This window comes from Leopardus geoffroyi, chromosome E1 (genome assembly GCF_018350155.1).
Source record: "Leopardus geoffroyi isolate Oge1 chromosome E1, O.geoffroyi_Oge1_pat1.0, whole genome shotgun sequence".
Lineage (NCBI taxonomy): Eukaryota > Metazoa > Chordata > Mammalia > Carnivora > Felidae > Leopardus > Leopardus geoffroyi.
The window spans coordinates 45,714,023-45,736,115 of NC_059330.1; the positions used below are offsets into that span (position 1 = coordinate 45,714,023).

Sequence of the window (22,093 nt, forward strand, 5' to 3'; positions counted from 1 at the left end):
CAGCATTCATACACTCTTGCCCTCAAGAATCTCTGGAATACAGTTCTGTAAATGGGAAGCATTTTTCATACAAGTATAATTTGTATGTCTTTAAAGAAACTCAATAACCAAAAATTTAACATTAAAAATATGCTCTGCTCCACCCCACCCCACTTTCATAGATTTTTTCTATCAGGTTTTATTTGACTTCCTGGAAAAAATAGGTTAACTTAATTTTTTTTTTCCAGATTCAGAATGTTCTGAGCAGGAGTCATGTTTTTTTTTAATTCATCCCTAAGTATCTTCCATCAAAAATCCTGGTTCTTTAAAGGAATTTCAAAGGAATCTTTTATGCATTATCAAGATGTAAACTGGTCATGTTTTTAAACTAAAGATAAACGAGCTGAGTTTTGTTTTGTTTTGTTTTTTTCCTAAACCACCATTAATTTTTTAATAAGTTGAAGAAACAAGTAACACTGAAAATGTTATCTTTACTATTAGAATGACTGAAATTCTTGCATGTAGCTCTGTGATTCAACAATTTTCAAATGAAGTGCCTTTTGTAAAATTACTTTGTGTAATCAATAGGGTATATCAGTGAAGTAATATTAAAAATATATATGATAAAGATATAACTATAACACTAATTTTATTTCTTTTTTTAAGACATTTTTTTAAAAGTTTATTTTTGAATTTTTTTTTGTTTGTTTATTTGAGAGAGAGAGAGAGAGAGAGAGAGAGAGAGAGAGAGAGAGAGAAAGTGGGGGAGGAGCAGGGAGAGAGGGAGACACAGAATCCAAATCAGGCTGCAGGCTCTGAGCCTGACGCAAGGCTTAAACCCATGAACCATGAGCTCATGACCTGAGCCGAAGTTGGACACTTAACGGACGGAACCACCCAGGCGCCCGTTGAAAGTTTATTTTTGAGAGAGAGAGAGAGAGAGAGCGTGCGAGCGCCGAGCGCGAGAGCACATGTGCACGTACAAGTAGGGGAGGGTCAGAGAGAGAGGAGGCAGAATCTCAAGCAGGCTCCACACTGTCACCAAAGAGCCTGATAGGGGGCTCAATCTCACAAACAAAGTGGTTCATTTCCATAACAAAATGGTTTTACTATCCTCAGATGAGTCTATGTCATTGAAATGTCCTTTCTGTGTGTATTGTCAGGGAGCAAGAATTCCTGTCTTCATCAAGATCCTTCTTCCCAGACTAAGAATCAAATGGACATTGACAGGTTAATAGGAGAAAATCAAACTTAATAGGCTAAGAATGGAAAATCCATATAGACATGGAAATTCCAAATGCAGGCAACATAAGGTATATATATGTCATTCTGAACTAAGAGGAAGGGGTCTGGGGCTTTAAAAGGAAGGAATGCATTTCACAGGAAGATGAAAAAAGGTAAATGTTTAGTAAACAAATGTTTGCTAGGCTACTCTGACACAATGGGACCTAGAGGACTTTGATCAAACAGATCTTGCTAGGTTCCTCCCTATCTACCGTACTTGGCTTATGTAATAATGTGGTTATCTATGGGAATAGCTCTTTTCCTAGAGTAGATTATCTAAATTCTTTTTAGGCAGTTGAAGGGGAAGGTAAAGCACTTTTCTTGAATTTGCAGGGTTTTAATTGCTTTTTTTTAAATGTTTTAAAATTTATTTTTGAGAGAGAGCACACACACGCACACACATACACACAAACATGAGAGGAGGAGGAGCAGAGAGAGAGGGGGGACAGAGGATCTGAAGCCGGCTCTGCACTAACAGCAGAGAGCCCATCTTGGGGCTTGAACTCATGGAGCTCATGACCTGAGCCAAGCTCAGATGCTCAACTGACTGAGCCACACAGTCTCCCCGCTTTAATTGCTTTTTAACTCAAAATGATCTTTATACCAAAGTGGCCCATCTTGGGGCAGCCTGTTGTTGGCTCTTCCAGTACATAAAGATATAAAACTTGGAAAATTACTTTGTTCATCTGCATGCAATAGATTCAGGATCAGCATACATTTACTGAATATTTATTATGTGCCTTTCACTGTGTTAAATACTTTAACCAAAATTATACTCGTGCGTTAGTCTATTATTAACTTGAAATATGTGTAAAATTTGAAAATTGTGGGAAAATTTTGCTCACTAAAGATTTTATTTTAGGGAGCTTATCATTTTGATTAAGAAAGAATTTGGTAAATATCATTTATGGTTATTATACAGCCTTTAGGTAGTAGTCTGTGCTCAGACCAAGAATGTTATTGAGAACAGAGACATCTCTTATCTGTTTCGTTTCCTTGGTCCAGTTTTCTTAATAAATATTTGTCACATGGCATGAATTTTCGGAAAAAGCCATAATATTATTTCATGTTATATTTTGTAACTAAAAAAAATCAGATAAAGCTAGTTTTAAATCACTTTGAAATAACTTAGTGACCCTTTAGAATAATACTGTTCAGTAGAACTTTCTGTGATGATGGATATATTTTTATAAGTCTGTATTCAATAGCATAATGGAAAGAACTTAGGACTGTCCCAAGTACAGTTAATTAAATCTCAAAGATTTTTTTTTAATACTTACTTTGTATTAAGCATTATGATACATGTTGTGGATAGTTCCTGTTCTCAGGGAGCTCAGACTCTAATACAGAAGAGAGATTCCAAACCTATCAGTGATAATACAGTTGGGGATAGGCAGGAAGGAGAGGAGAATTCAAGTTTAACTTTGAAGGGTCAGTATGCATTAGGGGTCCACGTAGAGAAAGTAGCATTTGCCAGTAGATGAAGATGGGAGACTATATGGTGCATTCCAGCAACTGTAAGAATTCTCTATTCCTGGAACCTAGGGTGAGTTAGAAAGTTGCTAAAAAGAATGGACAGTTAATCACTCATCAGTTAATGAAATGTTTTGTATGCCATGCTAAAGAGTTTGGATTATATCTTTAAAGCCATAAGGGAGCCGTTACAGGGTTTTAAACTGATGAGTAAAAAAGATTTTAGCATGACGGCACCTGGGTGGCTCAGTGGGTTGAGTGTCCGACTTTGGCTCAGGTCATAATCTCATGATTTGTTAGTTTGAGGCCCACATCAGGCTTGCTACTGTCAATGCGGAGCCTGCTTACGATCCTTTATCCGTCTCTCCCTCTGCCATTCCCCGGCTCGCACTTTCACTCTCAAAAAATAAATAAAACATTAAAAAAAAAAAGGAGTTTAGCATCTTAACTCAGTACCCTGGTCCCAGGTTTATTAAGTTTGAAATTTCTAGAGGAAATGAGAACTTTCTGTTAAAATTTATGTTTGATTAGATCTTGTATAATTTTTTCCCTGGTCAGTTTTATTTGCTGTTGTAACAGTTAGAATGGTTAGAATTACCAAAGATCCAGTTTAGAATGACTGAAATATGAAGAAGATTTATAAGTTCATATAATAGAGAATTCAGGAGGTGTGGTGATTTATAGATAAGTTAATTCTGAGGCTCAGCAGCATCACCAAGAACTGTGTTTCTTTCCATCTTTCTGCTGTGCCATTTTCAGCATCTCGGTGGTGGTTTTCTGGCTTGTCCTTAAATAGCTGCAAGAGAACTACCATACCTTCAGCTTGTATATCTACACACAGCATTGTTTGGAGACTGGTAGAACAACAGGCCTTTCTGGGTCCATTTTTAAGATTGAGGAAAACTTACCAGAAAGCTTTCTCTCTCCCGCCCCATTCGCTTCACATCCCATTGGCCAAAGTAAAGCACACAACTTTTTTTTTTTCGTTTTTTGTTTTTGTTTTTGTTTTTTAATTTTAGAGCGCATGTGAGCAGGGGAGAGAGAGAGAGAGACGGAGAGAATCTTAAGCAGGCTCTATGCTCAGTGTAGAACCTAATGTAGGGCTCAATCCCATGACCCTGGGATCATGACCTAAGCTGAAATCAGGACTCGGAAGCTCAACTGACTGAGCCACCCAGGTGCCCAAGCACATAACCTTTCTTAAACCAATTAGTGGAATTTCAACTGTTACTATTAAGATTTATTTACTAGTTAAGGTTTATTTGCTGAGGCTAGGGAGAGAACCAGCCTAAAATACCTGAAATAAAATCAGGGTTATCTGCTTTGAAGACATATCTTCTTTACAGACTTGGTTTATGACCTGCAAAGCTGAAGACGGCCCTGAGAACCATAGGATTTTTCTGTGTAAGAGGCCTTGCCTGGGAAACAAACCAGCTGATCAACCTAGAAGATAGATTTCTATATTGTTCTTGACCAGAGTTATTCTTTTCTAGTCTAGATTAGGAGTACATGGGAGATTTGCTCTTACTAAATTTTTTCTTCTAAATATGTATTTTTAATGATAATGAATCCTTTTTGTGTCTTTTGTTAAGGAGCCAGATTTTTCTTTTTTTTCTTTTTTTTAATTTTTTTTCAACATTTATTTATTTTTGGGACAGAGAGAGACAGAGCATGAACAGGGGAGGGGCAGAGAGAGAGGGAGGCACAGAATCGGAAACAGGCTCCAGGCTCTGAGCCATCAGCCCAGAGCCTGACGCGGGGCTCGAACTCACGGACCGCGAGATCGTGACCTGGCTGAAGTCGGACGCTTAACCGACTGCGCCACCCAGGCGCCCCAAGGAGCCAGATTTTTCAAACTCAAATATTTGGAACAGGTTTGTCTGCCCTTTTGCTGTCACTTTCCATCCTAACCACAAAAGACTTGGCTGCTTGAAGTTTTGGGTGTTTGGTGGGAGAAAGACAATATTGAAGAAAAAAACTGATTATTTCAAAATAATGCTTAGCTGTACTTTTTCTGCTCTAAAAATTTACTTTATGCCCCGTTCTGTTACCTCTGGTATTATTCATGTACTAGTTAGTTAGTGTAGTCATTTCTTTACTCAGAATATTGTGTTACTTAGCAATTAATTCTTAGTTCCCATCTATGGCCAGACTCGGAGTAAATCTCCTTTCTGTTAACCTTCCAATCACTTTATATTCTGAGGCTAAAATACTATTAGGAACTATTTAGATACTTCTTTCCTCCCTTCCTGTCTGTGTGCTGTCTTTTCATCCCTGATTATATTGTGAGCACCTATTATGGGTCAGGTAAAATACTGAGGGATACAGTTTACTTAGAGATATAAGACATAGTCTCTCCCAGATTATACTCTGTGGTATAAGTAAACCTGTAGTATTAAAATACAGTATGAGAACTATTATGATGAAGTTCTGTACAGGATGCTGTTAGAGCATAGAAAAAGAACTCCATCTCAGACTTGAGGGAAATGGAACAATTCTGGGAGGAAGTAGTGACTTGTTTTAGGTAGAGGATACAGAAATTATAATGGCTGAAGTTGTGAGGGAACTTGATACATTTAGGGAACAACATACAGATAGTTTGGGACTTTCTTATATTTGCTTTCTTTATCTTATATCTGCTTTCTTATATCCATTTCTTATATCTGCTGCTTTCTGTATGTCTGTTTCATTCTTTTCTGACCTTACACATTAGTTTCCTCTGTTCAGTTCACATAGTGGAACATAGCTACTAACAACACTTCACTTTTACATCTTAACAGCTTAGGCACCCAGAGGTGAACACCAACTCAATCATTTTGTTTTCAAATCCATATGCCCATGGGTAGGTTCACTCTCTCCTAACTTAGGTCTTGTATGCACCCTGGACAAATCAGTTCTACTCTGGACTGGGGTTTGGGTAAGGTTTGTCATCATGTCACCTTGGGTTAGGTAACTTACCTCGGTAGAAATCAACCATGGCAAAGGGAGGGAGTAAATTAGCAGATGGAATGAAGATTGGTAAAGGGCAGTTCCCAGAAAGGGGTGTGGTATGATAGTGGGCAGAGCAAAACAACGCATGTCAATGTTAGGAGCAGTGGCAGCAGTGTCCAAGTGAGAGATAATGAGGGCCTGAAATTAAAAGGTGGCGGTGGAGATGGAGAGATCCCACTGGACTTGATTGATTGAGTTTGGGCTAAATGAAGAAGGTGCCATCCTTTTATTTATTCATTTATGTATTCACTCCACAAAAAATACTGGCTGAGTGCTTGCTCTATGCTAGCTACTGTTAGGGGTACTGGAGGTACAGCAGTACCATAGTTCAAGTTATTGTCCTGGTTATGCTATAACTTACTCAACGATTACTCTCATGTACTCTCATTACTGGCTTAGATGGTTGGGTGAATGGTGGGTCCCATTCACTTGAATTTTAAGAGGGAATGTAATGAATTAATTTTTGGAGATAATAAGTTTGCAGTGATAATGGTATATTCAGGAGAAGTTAGATACATGGGTTAGGGGCTTAGGAGAGGGCAGAGTAAGAGGTCTAGAATTGGGAGTCATGACCACATGGTGGTGGCTGAAGTTTTAAAAACTTGTAAGGTAGGATTTACTTTGTATGTGTGTATGTACAGTTCAGTGAATTTCAACATGCATATGGATATATGTAGCTGCCACCACAATTAGCATACATAATGGTACAGGTTACATTATGGTACCCCTTCTGGTTACACCCTTACTCCATCCCTAATCCTGAAAAGCAATGAGCTATTTTTCTTTTTCTCTGTAGTTTTTGTTTGTTTGTTTGAAGAATGGGATATAAATGGAAAACAGAATAATAGAGCCTTTAAAGACTGGCTCCTTTCATTCAGCATAATGCCTTTCAGATTCATTCAAGTTGTTGTGTCCAGCAATAGTTTATTGCTTTTTATTGCCCAGTGGTACACCATTGTATAGATGTACCATTGTTACTTTATTCATTCACCCACTAAAGAACATTTGGGTTGTTTCCATTTGGTAGAAGTTATGAGTAAAGCAACTTAGAAACATTCATGTATAGGTTTTTGTGTGAATGTAAGCTTTCATTTCTCTAGGGTCAGTGCCTAGGAGAGAGATTGTTGGATTATATGGGAGGTATATGTTTAACTTTATAAGAAACTGTTAAACTGTTTTCCAGAGTGGCTATACCATTGTCACTCCCACCAGCAGTATATGAGAGTTCCAGTTGTTGCACATCCTTGCTAGCACTTGGTACTTTCAAGATAGGTATCTTTTATTTTTAGCCATTCTGTCAAATGGTCAGTGGAAGCTCATTGTAGTTTTAATTTGCATTTCTCTAGTGGCTGATGATGCTGAACACATTTTCATGTGATTATTTGCCTTTAATATATATATCAAGTGTCTGTTTAGATTTCGTCCCATTTTTTAATTCAGTTATTTGTTTTCTTGCTATTGAGTTTTGAGAGTTCGATGTATATTCCAGATATCCATCCTTTGTTGGATATGTGAATTGCTTTTTTGGTTCTCATAACAGTGATTTTTTTTTTCAGAGCAATAGTTTTAAATTTTGATGAAGTCCAGTTTATCTTTGTTGTTGTTGTTGTTGTTGTTGTTGTTGTTGTTGTTGTTGTTTAAATGGGTCATCCCTTTGGTATCATATCTTAAAACTGTGCCTAACCCAGGTCATAAAAATTTCTCTTATTTTTTCCCTGTAAGTTTTATAGTTTAGATTTATGGTCTGTTTTGAGCTATTTTTCATATAACATGTAAGATTAAGGTTGATGTGTGTGCTGTTTACATATGGATAGGCAGTTGTTCCTGTTGTTGAAAAGAACATCCTCTCTCCTTTAAATTACTTTTGCATCATTGTCAAGTCTGTTGGCCATATTTGTTTGGGTCTATTTCTGTGCCATCTATTCTTTTCCACTGATATGTTTATATCTGTGTATAATAGCATACTGTCTTGATTACTGTAGCTTATAGAAAGTCTTAAAACAGGGTAGTGTGGTTCCTGTAACTTGACTTTTCTTTTTCATACTTGTTTTAGATAGTTTAGATCTTTTGCCTTTCCATATACATTTTAGAATCTGTATAAAAAAAATCCTTCTGGGATATTGGTTGGAATTGCATTAAATCTACAGACCATTTGGAGTAGACTTGAAATCTTTACTATGTGGGGTCTTCCAGTCCATGAATATGATATGGTTTTCCATTTATTTAGATCTTACCTGATGTCTTTCATTAGCATTTTTTACCATACAGATCCTATATTTGTTTTGTCAAATTTATGCCTAAATATTTTTCTTTTTTCTTTTATTAGATGTTGTTAATGGGATGCCATTAGAATCTTGTTTTCTATTTGTATATTGCCAATGTGTGTGTGTGTGTGTGTGTGTGTGTGTGTGTGTGTGTATACATATACACACGTGTATATGTATATAGATTTATGATTGATTTTTTTTTGACATTGTACTATGACCTTGCTAAACTCACTTCTTAGTTCTAAGAGGTGTTTGAGGGGGGGTGGTTTGTTTGATTTTGGTAGATTCCTTTCAATTTTTAAGTGGACAATAATGTCTTCTAAGGATAAAGATAGTTTTAGTTCTTCTTTGTAATCTGTGTGCACTGATTAGTACTTCTAGTATGATGGTAGCCAACAGTGGTGAGAATGTGTGTTCTTGCCTTGTTCCTGATTTTAAGGGTGAAGCATTTAGCCTTTACCACTAAGTATGATGTTGACTGCAGGTTTTTTGTAGATGTTCTTTATTGAGTTGAGGAAATTCCCTCCTATTCCTAATTTTCTAATGTTTTCATGAAGGGATGTTGGATTTTTTAAATACTTTTCTGCATCAAGTGATATGATGATGCAATTTTTCTTCTTTAAATCATTAATATGATGGATTACATTGAGTGATTTCCATAGTAAACTAGCTGAGCATGCCTAGTATAAACTCCTCTTGGTCACTGGGTGTGTGTGTTTATACATCATTGGATTTGATCTGCTAATTTTTTGTTGAGGATTTTTGTTTCTGTGTTCAAGAGGGATATTGGCCTATAGTTTTCTTATTTTGTAATGTTTTTATCTGCTTTGATATCAGAGTAATTTTGTCTTCATAAAATGAGTTGGGAGTATTTCCTTCTCTTTTCTGGAAGAGATAGTGTAGAATTGGTGTTATTTACCTAAATGTTTGGTAGAATTACCTGTGAAACCATTTGGGCCTGGAGATTTCTTTTTTGCAAAGATTATTTAATCACAATATTTATTTAATAGTTATAAGAATATTCATGTTACTATTTGATTTTGGTTGAGTTTTAGTAGTTATTAATTACTTATTAAAAGTTGTGTTTGGGGTGCCTGGGTGGCTCAGTTGGTTAAGCATCCGACTCTTGGTTTTGGCTCAGGTCATGATCCCATGGTTCATGAGTTCAAGTTCCACATCGGGCTCTGTGCTGACAGTGTGGAACCTGCTTGAGATTCTTTCTGTCCCTCTCTCTACCCCTCCCCACTCGTGCTCTCTCTCTCTCAAATAAATAAACTTAAAAAGAAAAAGGACATGTTTTGAAGACGAAGTTTTGCTGCTGACTAGCTGTGTGACCTTGGGAAAGGTACCTCAGTGTTAACCTCTCTGGTCCTTAATTTGTTCACCTGAAAAATTAAAAAGACTTTTTTTGATTCCTTAAGATTTTTCCTGGTTTTTGAATTCTAGAATTCGGGTAGGTTAAAAGTGTATGTGTTTGAAGTTTATGTGAAAGGATTGTGAGCCTCTGTTTCTTTTTCATCTGTTAGTGTTTGAACATTGGTTTACCTTGATTCACTTAGCCTTTTAACAGAGAAGTTCTGTATTTTCTTATCAGTGGATTCTGTACTGATGAAAAGGTATGATTAGAGGCAGGCCTTTTTATGGATTTATACGTGATATACTTATGGTATACGAAAAATTATTTTCATAATTATGTAAGAAGATGTAAGGTAAATCATATGCTGGCTTTTAATGTTCTATATTTTTGAAGAAATTACCAGTTTAGAATTTATAGAGTGTTAGAAATGTATTTCTCTTTTGGTGATTATTCTTCTGAATCTTCATAATTTAGTGATTATCTTTCTGATTTAAAAAGTCACTCATTTTTAGCTACTTAATGGAGATAATGTCTATAAATATTTTATGTAAAATTCATTTTTAAAAGGTGCACACTTGTGTATCCTGTCCATTTATTGGGTTAAAGCAAAGTGAAAATAGCATACAGATCTGCTGCTGAAGGAAACATTAAGTGGCAGCTGCAGCTGGAGGATTTTACGTAGGCACCTGTGGGTTTGAGTGCGTTCAATATACAGACTGCAGCAGGAGGCTGGCACTGCCTCTGCTGACTCCAGTACACTCCTTCACTGCTGTCTGCCGATCTCTCCACTGGCCAGAAGACAGACAAAATGGTGCAGCACGTAGAGGGCATGGGAAAAAAATAACCGTCAATATGATTCAAAGGTGGGTTTGCTGCATCGAATAGCAGAGAAAATTGTTTAACAAGATTAAAAGCTTGGATATAGTTCAGTATGTCAGAAATCCTTAGCTGTTTTAATGTTTGATTGTGACAATTTAAGAATGAAAATGTATAGTTCTGAAATCTGCATGCTCCCTATATATACAGGTTTCAGGTATATTGCATGTGTAACATTTAATAAATGTATGCATGGTAGATTATAAACAGATTTATATTTGTACTAAATGTGTATAATGTGTGTGTGTGTTGTGTGTATATATATGTATAGATAGATAGATAGATAGATAGATAGATAGATATACACACAACACACACATACACATGAAGGGTTTTTTTCCCTATTAATACTAGATTGTTAAAAAGTAAACACAGGTTTTATATTTTTTCTGTTTTATATTTGTCGCAGCTCCTACCAATGTCTTTTTCTTTATATTGTTCATTTATAATAGTAGAGAGCATTAGTAGAGCATTCTCTGGTGAGATGGAAAATAAGTAGAATGAACACTGGAGTTGGCACTTCATATTTTATTGATGACTGTAATGCAGTGTGAGTTCGCATTGCACATAGTCATGATTTAAATGATTACCTCTTTTATGAAAGCAAAATGTTTGTAAGAACGGCCATGTTGTAGACAGTGAGTATAAAATGAAGAGAGGAAGTAGGACAAGTAAAATTTCTCTGTCCTTGGTTTCTTGAGCAATGTTCAGCATTGACTCAAGGCACTGTCATTTTAGAAGTACAGTATAGAAACAATTGAACATCAAGCATAGAAAAAACATGGAGGTTTAGTTTCCCACCCCTTCCCGGAAGCACTTTACTTATGTACTCATATATTTTGGGTTTCAGTGGCTGCATGTTGCTGGGGAGCTGTCCAGTTGAGACAAGATATATTTACTTAAGCCACACCCAACAGATTGAGCTTTTTTATGCATTCGGGCACTATTTTAATCCTGTGCTGATTTGTAACCATCATATGTGGGATGCCTTTGAGTTGTAAAAAGAAACAAAATACTAGATTCACAGGTTTCAGCTTAATGTGCTCTTGAATATCTGAGTTGTTTTATTAATAGCACAGAAGAACAGTATTTAAGTTATGCAGCATTATCTGAGGCAGAGAGAGAGATTGAGAGGAAATATTTGTATGGTGCCAGTAAAAGTGTACTGCAAGTGTTCTGATCATATAGGAACAGAGCTGCTGGTATACTATTTTTTGGTTAGTGTTGTAGGTGTTAAATTGGGGTTTGACATTTAGAGTTCAAATTCTCTTCTTTGAGAAAGTATTTGTCCAGGTGTCTTAAATATTTCACTTAATTTTTCTGTGCTTTAAAAAAAATTGCAAAAGATTAAGCCTGAGTTTAAATCTATTTATAATGTTGTATTCTATACTAGTGACATGTTGTATGTGATAAGAATTAACAACTGTATGGCTGTTTGCCACTGTGTTGGATTACCTCAGCCACTTTACTATAAACAGAAATAAGGAGGATCAGCACGCATCTGAGTAGTCTGCAGAGTGCTCGGATGCTGTATTTTCACAAACTCTTTCTTTTAGACAAAGCAAATTCACTCTGTTTTCTTCCCCGAAAGAAAAATAACCCTCTCATCTATACTATATTCCTTTGATTTTATTGAATAACACAGAAGAATAATATGGGATTTTTATATGTCAGATTTAGTGACAGTAGATAGCTAACTATAGACTGAAATATCCTATATTATTAGAATGTTTCATGTATCTAAAATGTTATATAACCCTGATGGAATGTTGCAGATGAAACAAAGAAATCTGATTGGTTCCTCACAAGACACAGCAGCCTTGAAATCTATTCTAACCAGAGGCTTCTATAGCAGACTGGATGGCTAGTTAGCATCACAGTAAAAGCATAAAAAATACAGTGGAGACAGGGAGGGGTTTGAAAGAGAAAATGAAGTTAAAGCACTTCAGTAATTTCTATCTTTGGAGCATTTTATTTCCTTGCAGGGGTTCCCCCCCGCCCCCAACTTTGGCCTTTTTTTTTTCTTACTGTTATTTCAAGGGTGTTATATTTTATTAAGTTAACAAACTTTCTAAGTAGTATTTAATCAACTAGAAGAGCCTCTCTAAAAAGAGTTTTACTTTAAGTGATGGTGTGGGTTAATGAAGAATATGATTTCAGAATACTTATTAAATATAGATGAGTGGGACTTGTTGGGGGAAGGCAGGAGGATGTGATGGTAAAGAGTTCTGAAGAACAGGCCACTAATAACTCTTTGGCCCTACTCTTCACCATCCTATTAAAATTGTATTAGATGATTTGTCATCTAAGACTTCAGTGATGCTTGGTGAGGACACGTTGTTATTGACATTCAAACAGCAGCCCATTGCAAGTCAAAACAGGTGGAGAATTGTTTGCTGTCTGCTGGCTGTTAGAAACACCCTTGAAATGTGCGAACAATATATGTTATCTATTATGTATTTATTATTCTTGGCTAGATGGTCTGCTGGAATATAGTTGTAAATTACAGTACCAAATGTCCAACCCTTTTATCTTTTACAGAAAATATTTAAAATACATGTGTAGTGTGTTTTATTAAAATTTGAAATTCTTATATATAAACAGTAATAGGTCAACCTCATTTATAGGTTTAGAGGAGGGAAAATTACTGTGAGCAGGAAATGAGCATTTAAATTAAGGAAATTAATTAAATTGAAAGGAAGTAGAGAAACATAAAGCATATTTAAACAGTAATATCTAATATATGGATATATTCTGATAAAAACCAACTGTATCTTTTAGGTTCCATTTCTGTGCTTACTTTCTAAATTATCCGATATGCTAATAGAGTCAGGCCGAAGGCAGCTGGCTGCTAGTGTTACAAGCTGAAAACAAAATGGCTGGCAAGGATTAGTACTGTAAATTTGCAATAGAGAGCTGGATGCAATTAAGATATCTTTTGTTGAAGGAGACTGTTACAAAGTAAGTTGATGAGGGAATGACTGTTGTAGTAGATGTCTTGGGTAATAAAGAAACATCTTTTTATTAAAGAAAATGTAAAAATACTTTATTACAGCATAAAAATAAAAGATTTTATACTGTAAATAAAGAGTAATTCATTTTCAGCAAAGCAATAAAAAAAACCTCTTGTTAATATTCATTTAACCATCATTGTCTTTGTAATTCTAAGATCCAGGTAGTTTCTGAGTGTATTATTTATGAATCTTTCAGATTAACCGTATGGTTACAGATATAAGAAATAAAAAATGAATATATTCTTAGAGTAGGGGGGAAATTCAGAGATAAGTTTTATTAGTATTTTATTAGTTTTATTTAGTAATGAATCTTTTAGATTAGAATCTTTCAGAAGGATAAAAGAAATAGAATAACAGGAAAATTTAGACATAATGAAAATAGAGTTTAGAAAGTAACTTTATAGGTTTGTATATTAATATGGATTTTTCTCTGTATAAAACTATAAGCCTTATCTGTTGATTTTAAGCAATTGTCAAAAGATTAAATGATGTCAAAATTGTTGGTAGGCTCAGACTGAGAAATCGCTTCAGGACGTTTTAGTTACTTAGGTTGAAGATAGCACGTTGGCTCACAAGTTTGTCTCTCACGGTGTGATGGCTACATACTGTAAAGAGGGCAGACAATATAAATTTGTCATCTCCACTTCTCCAGCACCTAGTGCAATGCCCTAGCACTTAGTGGGTGCCTCCTAACTGGTGAAGAATAATGATAGCAAACACTTTGTATGTGCATAGAAAGACATACACCCACACATAAATACATACATAATTATACTCATTTACTTTTCAGAACCTATGGGATAAATTATATTACAGTTGACCCTTGAACAATTGAGGGTTTGGAATGTTGATTCCTGCACAGTTGAAAATCCACAAATAACTTTTGACTCTCCAAAAATTTAACTACTAATAGTCTACTGTTGACTGGAGGCCTTACAGATAACACAATTGATTAACACATAGTTTCTGTGTTATATGTATTATGTACTATATTCTTACAATGAAGTAAGCTAGAGAAAAGAAAAAGCTAAGAAAAGCATAAGGAAGAGAATATACATTTATAAAATCACGTATAAGGGCCCACACAGTTCGATTCCATGTTGTCAAGGATCACCTGTACTTTATGTTACTCACTTAGCAGATGAAGAAACAGAGGCAGAGAAAAAGAAGTTAAATGACTTGGCCAAAGTCATACAGTAAGTATGGAATTTGTTCTTGTATGGTCCCGAAGTCTTTTATCGTCTCTTCCTCAGAGGTGTTAGTATTCACCAGTACCCTTAACCCTCAGGAGGACATGTTGTGCATATAATCTGGCAGAAACTGCAGAGCAGAGAAAACCTTTCTGCTGCATCTCTTTCAAAATTGCTTTAACTGATATTTTGTTTTCTAAAATCCTTTTCTATCACTTAGCTATAGCTGATGGACCATTATCATCATCAGCTAGTGTAGATGTCACTTTTGAAAGCTGTTTAAAAGCCCATAGCAAGCGTATTCAGGAAGCAGTTGGGAAATATGTGAAGCTTTCTGCACTCCCAAAATGGCTGCCAACATGTAACCTGCCATCAAGTCCACTTGATTAAAACTTCTGAATGCTTCTCAACTTTGTCTTCTCTTGTCCTCTTCCATTCTCACTTCCTAATTTTAGGATTTCCTTTTTTCTCACTTAAATTATTATGTCTCCAGTCTTAGTACCCTTAGTCCATTCTTTATTTTGCTACAATAATGAATTTTCATAAATGTAAATCCCCATAACTTTCAAAATAAAATATGGCATGTCTTTTCACTAGTTCTCATTGCTATAACCATATCCTAACACAGATGCACACAGACATAAATAATACAGACTCATACATACAGATTTAGGATTTGCTAAAAAAAAAAAAAAAAAGTTGGTATTTGAATCTCCTTTATCAGAGATGAAAAATCCTAATACAAATGTATCCATGAGCAGTATTTAGTTTAGTATTACACGTATTCTAAAATTTACTAAGTGGTAACATTCTCTCTATAGAATTCTGCATCTGGCTTATTTTATTTTGCTCTTGTTGGTATATAGGATTTGGTTGATTTCTTGTATGTGTTGTATAGTATTCAATTTTATGAGCATACTTCTTTTATTTTTTTTCCCTCCTAACAGAAATCTGAGTTTATTTCAGTGTTTGTTTTGTTCTGTGTTATTACAAATAATGCTGCAGTAAATATCCTTACATATCAGAGTTTCTCTAGGAGCTATACCTAGAAGTTGAATTGCCAGGATGTAGATTATTTGCATTTCATTTTTACTAGATAATTTCTGTGCTGTGTCATTACTAATTTATAGTCTTCTCAAAAGTGTTTGAGAGTTCCCGTTTTGCCATATCCTTCCCAACATTCATATGGTCAGACTTCTTCATTTTCCCCAATCTGGTACGTGGAAGGTAATATCCTAGTGATTTAATTTGTTTCCTTAATTTCTTTGATGTGTTTTGGCCTTTCAGATGACCTCTTTTGTTAATAGCTTTCTTATATTCATTATGCATTTTTTCCCTTGGGTTATATATCTTTTTCTTATGGATTTATGGATATTCTTTGGATATGGCAAACTATAGCCCATGGGTCAAATCCAGTCTACCACCTGTTCTTGTGCAACCTGTGAGCTAAGGATATTTTTTACAGTTATTTTATGATTCAGCAAAAAAAAAAAAACAACAAAAAAAAAACCCATAAAATGTCACAACATGTGAAAATTCTATGAAATTCAAATTTCAAATTGTAGATTGATCCTTAGTCCTTGATAGTTATTGCAAATATCTTTTCTCAGTGTCTTTTCTGTCTTAAAACTTTGCTTTTGGTTAGACCAAAACTTTGGTCTTTTGGTTAGACTAAGACTAAAACTCTAAACCTCTGTGGAATGTAAGTTTACAATTTTAATTTATTCATGTTTTTCATTCTTTATTCCCCCTATGTTGTTTCAGAAAATTGTTTTTAAATAGTTGAAGTTTTGTGTTTTTTATTTTCAGATTTTTATTACATTTTGATTTTTTTCCCCTTTCCCCTTAATTTTTTGATAATGAGAATATGGCATGACAGGGGATCTATTTATTTTTTCTCCTGTGAAAAAGTTAATTTTTGTACCTTATTTGTTGTTGAATAGCCTTTCCTTTCTCCAGTACTTTATAATGCTGTTTTCTCATATATGAAGTTCCTTTATTTACATGTGAGTCTTTATTCAGTTTCTTTATCCAGTTACTTCCTTATTTTTTGATTAAATATTTCTATATTCTTTTTTCCTAATGTTTATTTTTGAGAGAGAGAGAGAGCGTGAAGAAGCAGGGGAGGGACAGAGAGAGAGAGAGAGAGAGAGACATAGAATCTGAAGCAGGCTCTTACATCTCAGAGCCTGATGTGGGGCTCAAACCCACAAACCATGAGATCATGACTTGAGCTGGGAGTCGGATGCTTAACCAACTGAGCCACCTAGGTGCCCCTAAATATCTTTGTATTCTACTAGATCCTAATGATTCCTTTTATTCAACCACTTAATCATTGTTGTATTTACATTTCCTGGTTACTTAAGAGAAAAATACAATATAGTAATACTCTAGTAAAGACCTTACACGTGACAAGTTTAGAGAGGGAAATAATTTTGAATTTTGTATGTTACATATAACAAGGTTTTTTCTTTAAAAAACCTTTTTCTGGGGCACTTGGGTGGCTCAGTTGGTTAAGTGTCCGACTTCAGCTCAGGTCATGATCTCGCGATCCGTGAGTTTGAGCCCCGCGTCCGGCTCTGTGCTGTCACCTCAGAGCCTGGAGCCTGCTTCAGATTCTGTCTTCCTCTCTCTCTGCCCCTCCCCCACTCATGCTCTGTCTCTCTCTCTCTCTCTCTCAAAAATGAATAAACGTTAAAAAAAATTTTTTTTAAAAATACCTTTTTTTGTAAAACATTTTGACCTTGAATTTTTATTTTCATTGCCCTTATTATAATCAAATAATATAGACATATGGGATAAACCAAGTATAACTTTTTTTGTGAAAAAAATTGAGGGATAGTTAGATAATATTTTTTATTGACTTTTTATTACTTTGGTTTTTCAATGAGTGTCAATAGATTTAAACACACTTATCAGAACAGAAAGATGTGCCTTTTCTTGGAGGTGAATTGTGGGAGGGGAATATTTGATTTTTAGTCTGGTAACTATCATCCTATCCCTTTAGGGAGTAAGAGGAATAACTATGGAAGTTTATTTTGTTATGAACATATGACATAAAATAAAAATTTTCTATTAGTAGTGCTGTTGAAACTTATCTTCATATATGAAGGCAGGAATTTGAGGTGAAAACCACTTTATCCTGACTTCCCAGGTATATAGTAGTTTCTCATAGACATCCTGAGGGTAGAGATCAGAAACTGGGGGACAAAGGGAGATCTAATTAGAAATGAAGCAGGAAAATGAAGGTCTTACAGACCATGTTAAGAATTTGTATCTATTCGAAGGGAGATCGCTTTAACATTTTAAACATTAAATGGGGAAACTATTACATTTGCATTTCTAAATGATTACTCAGCTGTTTTATGGATAAACATTTAGAAGAGAATGGACATAGGAGTTGGAGACAGGTTGGGGTCAAGGGACATTTAGGAAAGAAAAATCAGCAACATTTGGTGATGAATTCATTGAGATGAGCTCTGATAGAGTATCAAGTTTGAAAGGGTGAGGGAAAAAGTGAGAATTTCGTGTTTGGATGTTTTGAATTTTAGGTATATACGATACATTCAAGTAGAGATTTCAAAAAGGCAATTAGTAATTACTAGACGAACCTTTCCAATTTTTACATAAATAGATGAATAAGGAGCTCCCTAGTAGAATAAAGGATTTAAAAGTAAAACATAGGGGCGCCTGGGTGGCTCAGTGCAGACAGCTCAGAGCCTGGAGCCTGCTTTGAATTCTGTGTCTCCCTCTCTGCCCCTCCCCCACTCACACTCTGTATCTCTGTCTCTCAAAAAAATAATAATAAATAAACATTAAAAAAAAGTAAAACATAAGCATTTGTGTTGAGTATTAAGAATCGTTATAGAGCTCCTGTTGGAGAAATACTTGTTTGGTTTAAAAAAAAATCAAGGGATTAAATAATTTCATTTCTAGCTGTTCATTTTTCCCTCCTTCTAGTCCTAGATCTAGAATTGATAAGGCACTAAATAGAGGTTAAGATTAATTAGATTGTAAATTAAATTCTTTGTTAAAGTGACTTATTATTTATCCTTTGCAATCTCCCATCTTATGTTCTCTATCTTGGTTAATGGAATTACAGTCAGTCCTTCCCAATCATGAGTTCTAAGGCATCCAGAATTCCCTTCTTTCACTCATTTCACTTTTTTTTTTTTTTTTTTTTTTGCCTTATTATAACAACATTTGTTGCAGTTAATCATTCTCTTTTCCTTGAAGTTTTCTCTTCACTTAACTTCCAGGATACCACCCTCTCCTAGCTGTTGCTCCCTATCTCCCTGGTTTGTTCTTTCTCATCTCCCCAGTCTCTAAATGGCATAGTGCCCCAGGGCTCACTTTTCACTCATTAATTAATTCACCAGCTATCTTTTGAGCGTGTCAGCGGTTGCTCTAGGCATGGGGGATAGAACAGTGGATACAACATTATTTGCCCTCATGGAAGTTACATTCTAGTAGAGAAGCTGCCCAAAATTAAAGTACATAAGTAAAATATAGAATATATTGGTGATAACTACTAAGGAGAGACAAGAACCACGGAAGGGAGACATACTTTTTACTTGTCTATGCACTTGTGTAAAAAAGTATGTCTGTGTAACAAAACTGAGAAGTGACCATTGGATTTAGCGATGGGCTTTATAGGAGATCTTGGTAAATGTGATTTTTCTGGAGCGGTGTGGGCAAAAGGCTGATAGGAGTGTATTTGAGGAAGAAAGGGGCAGGAAAACTGACGATAGTGATTAGAAACATCTCTTTCACAGGGATGCAAGGTCTTTGTGATTCTCAGTCCCAAATATTCCATGAATCTACCCTTTCTTCTGTATTCTCAGTGTTAGTGCATTTATTCAAGCTTTCTTTTCCTTTGGGCTTAGTGCAGTGATCTCTTTGCCTTTAGCCTGTGACCCCATAATGCCAACTGAATATATGCTTGCCAAATTTGTCTTTTGAAAACACTGGTCAGATCATGCTCCTCCCCTGCTCAGTGTCCTTCATTTTCTTCCCTACTTCACTTAGAGGGTGAAGTCTACTCATAAATAATGACTATGCCTTTTGTGATTATGCCTCTGCCAACTTTTCTGCTTTCATAGCCTGCCTCTTCCGTATACTTTCTGCACTCTAGTTCTGTCAAACTCTGGATTTTCCTAAGTGCACCATGTTCTTTTATTCTTGTCTGTTTTTATAAATAAAGTCTGGTACTGTTCCTGAACATCCCTTCTCATACTTTAGGAGCTGTGGCTTGCCTGAGACCAGGTTAATGTGAAGAAGCAGAGGCTATTCCAGTTTTTAGAATCTTATTAGGAAGCTTTTCATCTAGGTGACATCATCATCTTGGTGGTATAACTTCTCAAGCCCAGCCCAAAGGAGTAAATTGAGTCTAGTTAATGATAGGTTAAAACCACCTTGACATTACACAATATTATCCCAGTTTAGTCCACAATCCCCCAGGCCACCAAAATCAGTAATAAACAGGGAGTTAACCCATGAATGTAAACTTCATCCTCAATTTAGAGATCATATCTTTCTGTACAGTTAGTATTTCTTACCTGTAGGATCTATTAGCACTGGAAACTTGCAAATGGATCCGGTTCATCACTGTCTCATAGCTCCGCTCAATGTCTACTAATGCTTCTCGACTTTGGCTGCATGTTCAGTCATCCAGGGAATTTTAAAGACCCTGTCATGCTTGGGTCTGACTCTAAGTATTCTCATTTCATTGATCTGGGTGGTAACTTGAGCATAAGGATTTTTTTTAAATCCCTGGATTTCTAGACCAGTCTGATATGTGGCCAAGATTGAGACTTATATGTATCCTCAGCATCCAGTTCCAACAGATAAGAACACCAAAAATACATAAGGTAAGAGAGTGTGTGTGTATACACATACTGACATTCAGTTATAATTTTTTTTTAATTTTTAATGTTTTTTTTTTCTTGAGAGAGAGAGAGCGAGAGACAGTGTGAGTGGGAGAGGGGCAGAGAGAGAGGGAGACACAGAATCCGAAGCAGGCTCCAGACTCTGAGCTGTCAGCACAGAGTCCGACACGGGGCTCAAACTCACGAGCCATGAGATCATGACCTGAGCCGAATCAGATGCTTAACTGACTGAGCCACCCAGGTGCCCTGACATTCAGTTATAATTTTAGCTATTGTTAAGTTGCTGTGTTGGATTCTTTTATTCAAAGCTTCAACCCCACAAAGTGTTTAAAAAGTGTAAATTGACAAAAATAAACTGAAAATTCCTTCTAGCTCTGTCATTCTATGCTTATCTATAAGAGATATCTATTCTTCCTAAAAATTCCACGCAGAAAAAGCTGCTGAACTCAAGAATTTGAGTGAGCCGTACTGAGTATCTAATTTGAGGTGAAGAGGTTTGAAATCAGAGATTGTTTCAAAATCACCTTGGAATTTTTTCATCTTTTTTTGGTCTCCTACCAACTGTAACATGTCATGATATATCTGTGTATAGAAAGAGAATGGTGGAGAAGAGAACAGGCTTTAGAATTAGGCCTGGCTTCAGATCCTGGATCCTGCACTTAACTAACTCCAGCTGTGGCCATATTTGCTGAAAATCTCAACTCCTGTTTCCTAATCTATCAAAAAGAAAAAATGATAATTATATTATAAGGTTTTATTGAGGATTGAGTGACATAAATTTGTAAAACACTTAGCACAGTGCCTGACACATAATAAGAGCCAAAGAGGTAGTGTCTGTTTTCATCAATGTTGGCACAGCTGAAGAAGCTAGGGCTTGAATTTTCTTTTGCAGTGATGTAGGGCACGTCAACATGTCTACCTGTTTAGTTAGTTTGAGTGTATGGATAGTGTGCATTTTTGGAATTATATGATGAGGATAGCAATTTGCCTTTGTGGTCTTCCTCCTCTAAACCTATAACCAAAGTCTAATCATGAGAAAAACATCAGACAAACCCCAACTGAGGGCATTCTACTAAACTGACCCGTACATCTCAAAACTGTCAAGGTTACCAACAAAAAAGTCTGAGAAACTAATCTAAGGAACCTAATATGTGATGACTAAATGTAATGTATCACGGAATGGAAAATATATATTAAATAAAAACTGAGGAAATCTCAAAGTGTGAACCTTAGTTAATAATGTATCAATATGATTCATTAGTTTTGGCAAATGACTAATCTAAGTGGGAAACCAGGTGTAGGATTTATGAGATTTCCCTATACTACCTCAGCAACTTTTCTATAAATCTAAAACCATTCTAAAATAAAAGTTAGTGCTCCCTTTGGCAACACATATACTAAAATTGGAACGATACAGAGAAGATTATGGCCCCTGCACAAAGATGACACACAAATTCGTAAAGCATTCCATATTTTTGAGGAGGACAGATATCATATGTTTTCATTCCTATGTGGATCTTGAGAAACTTAGAGAAGACCATGGGGGAAGGGAAGGGGAAAAGCATAGTTACAAACAGAGAGGGAGGGAAGCAAGCCATAAGAGACTCTTAAATACAGAGAATAAACTGATGGGGGGGGTGGAGGAGAGGGGGAAATGGGTGATGGGCATTGAGGAGGGCCCTTGTTGGGATGAGCACTGGGTGTTTATGTAAGCGATGAATCATGGGGATCCACCCCAAAAACTAAGAGCACACTTTGCACACTGTATGTTAGA

The 22,093-nt window shown here is 35.8% G+C and overlaps 1 protein-coding gene and 1 non-coding gene across 8 annotated transcripts in view; both read left to right on the top strand.

Moving 5' to 3' along the window:
* TANC2 (tetratricopeptide repeat, ankyrin repeat and coiled-coil containing 2) overlaps window positions 1–22,093 on the top strand; it is a 325,771-nt gene that overhangs the window by 38,934 nt on the left and 264,744 nt on the right. The window contains exon 1 of one of the 7 annotated variants that reach the window (XM_045489391.1): window positions 10,003–10,214. The exons of the other annotated variants lie outside the window; for them this stretch is intronic. The gene's annotated coding sequence lies outside the window, so the exon portion shown is untranslated. Of the gene's footprint in view, window positions 1–10,002; window positions 10,215–22,093 lie in introns of those variants that run through there. 7 annotated transcript variants of the gene reach the window in all.
* On the top strand, window positions 21,693–21,796 carry LOC123604801. The gene has a single exon (XR_006715518.1). It is a non-coding gene; the product is annotated as a U6 spliceosomal RNA (small nuclear RNA).